Source organism: Grammomys surdaster, unplaced genomic scaffold (assembly GCF_004785775.1).
Source record: "Grammomys surdaster isolate TR1022 unplaced genomic scaffold, NIH_TR_1.0 124684, whole genome shotgun sequence".
Taxonomy (NCBI): Eukaryota; Metazoa; Chordata; class Mammalia; order Rodentia; family Muridae; genus Grammomys; species Grammomys surdaster.
In genome coordinates, this window is record NW_021619648.1 from 1 (window position 1) to 6,402 (window position 6,402).

Below are 6,402 nucleotides of genomic sequence, written 5' to 3' on the forward strand. Positions count from 1 at the left end.
AAAAAAAAAAAAAAAAAAAAAAGCCATGACCTCCCTACACAGTCATGTCTACACAGGTGACACAAAAGTATCTTTTTATCGAAGACAGCGAATATAGAGGTCCCGTGGTAAACTGTCACCTCCAAAAACCCCAAAGTACAAAATCAACTTTTTTTTTTTTTAAAGCTTTATTTTATGTATTCGAGTACACTGTAGTTGTCTTCAGACACAGCAGAAGAGGGCATCAGATCCCATTACATATGGTTGTGAGCTACCATGTGGTTCCGGGGAATTGAACTCAGGACCTCTGGAAGATTAGTCAGTGCTTTTGACTGCTGAGCTATCTCTAGTCTCCCAACATCAACTTCTATGACTCAAGAACTGAACCAAGTCAAAGCTTTGGTGGTGACAACCAAAGCCAATAAGATTTCTCTACTCTAGAGGGTTTATCCCCAAAACAAAACTCCTGGTCCACAAAGCTGGACAACTATAAGGAAGAAACTAGAAGCCGTCATCCCCTTTCCAAGGGCTGTTTCCTATGCAGCAGTTCTGAAGGCACCCTCCACAGCTACACACTTGGACCAAACTAGACATGCTGTGATTGGTGGGACTGTTCTGGGGGAAAACAAGCGCCCACAGGCAGGCAGCTGCTGTGCCAAGTTCAACCAAACATGAAGTGACAGTCCTCATATTGCAACATAAGCTGGGCAGCAACAGAGGAAAGACTTAAGGCAAAAAGAGGAGTTGGACTGGCCCCCACGGCCTCCGGTAGGGACGGTTTCTAATAGTGAAGGAGGCTGCCTCTCAGCTGCCAGCTGTCCTTACCATTTCCTCCTCCTCCTCCTCCTCCTCCTCCTCCTCCTCCTCCTCCTCCTCCTCCTCCCTCTTCCTCCTCCTCCTGCCTGTCAAGTTCAGAGGTGTCTGAAGACTCATGAAGCAAGACGTATTCTCTGGTACTGAACCCAAATCTAAGTATGTCGTTTTCTTTCAGTTCATAGTATCTCTGTGGCTCAATGCGCTCGGAGTTCAAGAAGGTTCCGTTGCTTGAGCCGAGATCAATGATGTACGGCTTCACCTTCTGACCAACCGTGTAGTCAGCACGGGTGTACTCCACAAGCCGGTACTGGAAGACTGCATGTTGCATTGAGCAAGAGGGATGGTCGATGGGAATGTCTGCAACGGGTCGATGTCTACCCAGAAGGTATGCACTCTGTCGATGCAGGTACAAAACTGGAAGTACCTCATCCTTTTTAAAGGGATAGAGTCGCCACCGTTTTTTGGGGATCCGGGCTTCTCGGGGCTCACTGTATTTAATAACCACACCCCGAAAGGTATTAGTGTCCTCAAGGAGTGTCCCAGAAAGTTCAAAGTTTGGTTTTTCTTTAACGGGCACCTCTTTGCTTCTGTTCCCAGCAGGGCGAGAAATCACCTCCTGAGCCCCACCTCCAGCACTTTGATTCTGTTGGCGATGCTCCCAACGTCTGGCGTGATGAAAGTCTCTCTCTTCTTCCTGAGCCTGCAGGTTCTGGCTGTCTCTATCCGGACCCTGACCAATGACAGGCCTCTCATCAGAGCTCCTCCTTTGGCGGGAATGGCCCCGGTGCCTGTCTCGCTCCCGGTGCTGTCGATCTTCTCGTCCTCTCCGTGGACGGTCCTCAGGTTCCTGCTTCACTTTGATCGTGGAGTAGTGGGGACTCGGGCTTCTCTTAGGCCGAGGAGAGGTGCTTCTCCTGGAGGACTTGCTTTTCTTTTTGGCTGGGGACCCGCTTGCTCCCCAGGCTCGGCTACCGCGGTGACCCATGGTGTCTGGAGCATCAGGCCAGCGGTGTGAGATGGGTTCCGAGCTCAGAGGCTCCTGCTTCACCACCAGGGTCTCTAAAGCATCCCCTGACCGGTATCGCCGCTGGCCGCTTCGCTCCCTCTCGCTTTTTCCCACCTTCATCCGGCAGCCAAGCCAAGAGTCACTGGTTGAGCAGAAGGATGGCTTCAGCTTTTGAATCCTCAGAGCTGATCCCCAGTGACACACTTCCTCCAAAAAGCCACACCCACTCCAACAAGGCCACGCCTCCTAATCTCTCTCAAGTAGTGCCACTCCCTAATGACCATGCATTTAAAAGATGAGCCTATGGGGCCATTTTTTTCAATATTAAAATAATTTATTTTAAAATTTCAGTAAATACTTGCCACATAGTCATATCCTCGATGATAAGTCAACTGTTCTGAGTTAGCAAGAAATTAGGTTTATGAAATTTTTATAAGAAAAAAATTATCCATTATGCAGCATTTAAGACTAAAGCTGTCTGCTTCCCACTCCCGCCTGGGGTCAAGGCTAGGCCAAGTTCCATTTCCGCTCACAGGAACATTCTTGAATAAAAAAAATTCTAGGAATGTGCTGACTGATAGTCACCTGACCCTCTGGAAAGTCCCAGGTAGGGTTCAAATGCATGTCATGCTTGCTAGCCAATAGATTTAAAGGTCAATATGCTTAGCCAATAAGTTTGAACTGTAATCTTGCTGATGTAACCTGTGTCCCTAAGAAGTATAAGACCTACTTGTAAAAGCCATTTGGGTAGCCTTCTAGTCACTCGCCTTGAGGTACTAAGTGAAGGTTGACCCTGACCGAAAATACACCTCTTGCTTTTGCATGGGGGGTGGGGGAAAGAATAGAGCTTTCTGAAGAGCTCAAATTTGACACACCTGTGGCAAGTTTTAAAAAGAGCACTAACCAAAACACAATATCAATATATGCCTATTCTATAACCTCCCAATCTTAATATTCTGAAACATCAGTCTAGTCATCCTGTGTTTCCTAATTGCTACTCCCTTCACCTGCACCTCTAAAATAAGCCCTGATTGTAGAACAGTGAGCCGTCATGGGACCCTTGGTATTGTGGGACTGTATAAGGGTATTCTGGGTCATGGCTGGGCAGTTACCTAGAACCCCGAGACTCTGTGTGAGAACCAGCAGGAGTTCGGTGTGCCCCTAGAACCCAGGATCCTGAAAAACAGTCTAGTCTCCATAAAACTCAGTCACGTAGGCCGGACATTACAGCCCCTCCCAAAGTGCACAGGTAGAGGGTGTGACTAGAGGCCTCTGGGCCTAGGGATTTACATACTAATGAAGGCCAGAGGGTGGAACAAATTAAGCATGCCTCCCCAGATCCTCTCCCGATCCTCCCCAGATCCTCCCCCTTACCCCCTCCCTATATAACTCGGGACTGCCCTGAGTTTTACGGGGGTGTACATCCAAATCCATCCACCATCTGCCATGACAATAAACCCTTTTGGAACCAAGGACTTCCTCATGTTATTGGGGCCTGCTGCCGCCAAAGCCTCCAGGCTGCTGGAACCATAGACGTTCCTCCTGCATGTGGGACCCCCAAATCGTGGAAGCCTCCTTGGACCCCACCGCTGAGGCCACTAATTTTCCCCCACATGGTATTATTACCCATCACAATTCTGGTTGTTCCTAGGCATGTAGTAGACACCTTCAATTCAAGCACTTGGGAGATAGGGGAGGGTGGATCTCTTGAGTCCTGAGGCTAGCCTGGTCTACTGATTGAGTTCTAGAATAGCCAGGGCTACACAGAGAAAGGAACCCTGTCTGGAAACACCCCTCCCCACTCTTCCCCAGTTTTTTCTTTTTTTTGGTTGTCTTAACAAAGCGATGCTAATGCCACTAAACATCTAACACAGGCCAGAGTCCCGCAACAAGATGATCCAGGCCCTGCGATGGTATCATCAAAGGTTTTCTCAACTCTTTAAAGTAGAACTCACTCCCACCTTGTGACTAACCTTCTTTGTCACTACGACTGTAAACAGATTTTTCTGAATAGCCAATCAGTTACCATTACTATCAAAACTAACAGTTACCTTTAAGTAGGAAAAGAATAATTTCAGAATGGTTAAAGCACAAAATCAGCGGAGAAGAATAAAAATTAGTATAGAGAACTGGCCTTTCAAATCTGTGGCTCAAACAACCGAGGGCTCAAAGCAACTGTATTATTTGATTTGTACCCGACATGCATACTTCTCATTATCTAAAAGCATAGTGAGACAATCATTTACATTAGCATTTATGATGTGTTCAGTGCCACAACCACGACAGAGATGAGGCAGAGTGTGGAGGAAGGTGTGTGTAAGGTCTATGCAAATACAATATCATCTTCTATAGACTTGAATATCCAGAGTATTGGTTTTACAGGGATTCCTGAAATTAATCCTCCTGTGTGAAGACTGAGGGAGCCACTTACTCTCCTCTGGACCTGCTCTGTCTGTTACTATTGTTGTTACAATTAACTTTAGGATTAGGAACTCAACAACCCATGACATCATGGCTGCAAGGCAATCACGGTACCCCTGAGTTGTATCCTGAGCCCCACCCATTTAATCTCTTAGTGCTGTTTCAAAGCAGCTAAGCAAGGTCTTCTGCTCAGTTTTATGTTGTGTGATAAAAATCTAATGATATAAGAATCAGTTGGGAATTAGCAAAGTGTTCTGGCAGTGTTCCAGTTCTAGTTATTTCTTCAATCTTGTCAGGTATTTCGACAGGCTAAATTAAGTTTTACTTACGGCATAATTTCACAATAACCTCTCCCAGATGTCTTTTACATATATCAGTGCGTATATATGGCATATATAATATAAAATTGTAAGTTAGTTGAGTTTTTCTTTTTCTTTTTCCTTTCCTTAAGACAAATTCTGGTTGTAAAATACATACGTATCATACAAGGGAGCCCAATTCAAAACCAAAACAAACCATTCTTACTAGGTAGAAAAATTTTCAGATCATTTGTGCATTCACATTTTATGTATTTCTCATGGTCAACAAATGGTTTAAGTTGTCTCACCATTTAAAGAGGGGGTATCTGCAATAATCTTAAACCATGGAATTAACTTAATTTCACCACTGGCTGCCTTCTTTACACTATCTTTGAGTTCTTCCTTTGATACATAGCAATAGCTTTTAATCTTGTTGGGATCTGGATTCAAAGTTACATTCTTTCTCAGAAACAAGATGTAATCAATTTCATGTTCACCCCAGATACCATCAGATTAGGCTTTATAGTAAAATCTTTTTAAATAATTTATTTCATTTAGATCAACCTCTTCCAAGGGTATTCCCAGCTCAGCTTTTAAGTGCTTCTGTGCTGTTCTTTTTACAACAATGGCATTGCTTTCTTCCAGCTCACCTGGGTTAGTTAATGGATGACTACAGCAACTAGTGGTTGTTGGTGAAACAACCTGGGAAGGTAATTTTAGCCATCTGATCTCTGCTGTAGCAGGAGCTTATTTTCAGTATTAAACAAGACACCAAAAAATCTCGATGTATTAATCCTTTGTCGATGTTTTCATTCAGGTGACAATTTTTCTTGGTGTCAGCCCCAATTTTGTCATTTTCGTCAATAAGAATACATATCTCTGCTGGAAGCTGAAAATGTTTTCCATCAAGATGGCTGGTATTTGTTTCAGGCATTGTGACAGAATGTCTGATCTGACCTAGAACGTGGAGAGTCCAGCTAGGGGTGCTGAGAAGCTGTGTGGTGGTATTCAACGCTCTCCGCAGTATGCTCTGCCTATAGACCCCGCCCCCTAACAGCATATCCAATCACTAGCGCCAGTGCCTGTCTGCGCCACATGCCTTCAGCCAATTGCCAATCTTGTGCAAGCCTGACATCACTGCACCACGTTTGCATGCGGTGGCACCACTTCCCCTGCATGTGGCTCTGGAAGACCCGCTGGAGGTCTCCAAGGAGTGGTTGTGGCCCTGGGACCCGAGCAAGGGTGTTGGCGACTCCTGGTGGAGAGCTGAGACGTCCGCATGTCTAGCTGCTTCGTGATGGGGAAGCTCCCTTACTCCTATGAGGCTATTCTTATTTAAACTGCTGCATCCCTCATCAAAGAAATTGCTTCTTCTCTTTATAGTAGACAGAGACCATGGCAGAAATCCACAAGTGCTAGAAATGCAAAGACGTTCCCATCCGTAACTAGAATATCTACCATACAACCCCCACACCTAATAGGGAACATTGTGGAAAAGAAGGCTAGATCATGGAAGAGCCACAGAACCGGGTTGTCCAGTGTCAAGAGTGTGTCCTTTCTATATGGCAGGGAAGCAATACCCATGAAATTACAACAATACTGCTACCTAAAGAAGACCTGAACAGTGATAACACCAGTTGACACACCAACATGGGTGAGGGGCGTCTCATAAGGCCCCAGCCGTAGATGAAGAGCTCCAGGCAATTAATGATTGCTGGGAGAGCATCAGATTCCCCTAGAGCAAAGCCCCCAGTTGGTTATCCAATACCGAGTTGTTATCCCTAAACACATACATATGAGCAACAGTAAATGGATTCAGCAGGAGATCTATACATGTGTATACATATATATGTATGTGTGTATACATATATGTAAATATCT

At 45.2% G+C, this 6,402-nt stretch overlaps 2 pseudogenes; both read right to left on the reverse strand.

The window, feature by feature from the left end:
* Positions 1 to 804: 804 nt before the first annotated feature.
* LOC114636626 lies at positions 805 to 1,921 on the reverse strand (annotated as a pseudogene).
* A 2,865-nt stretch (positions 1,922 to 4,786) lies between these two features.
* On the reverse strand, positions 4,787 to 5,455 carry LOC114636627 (annotated as a pseudogene).
* Between the last annotated feature and the right edge of the window lie 947 nt (positions 5,456 to 6,402).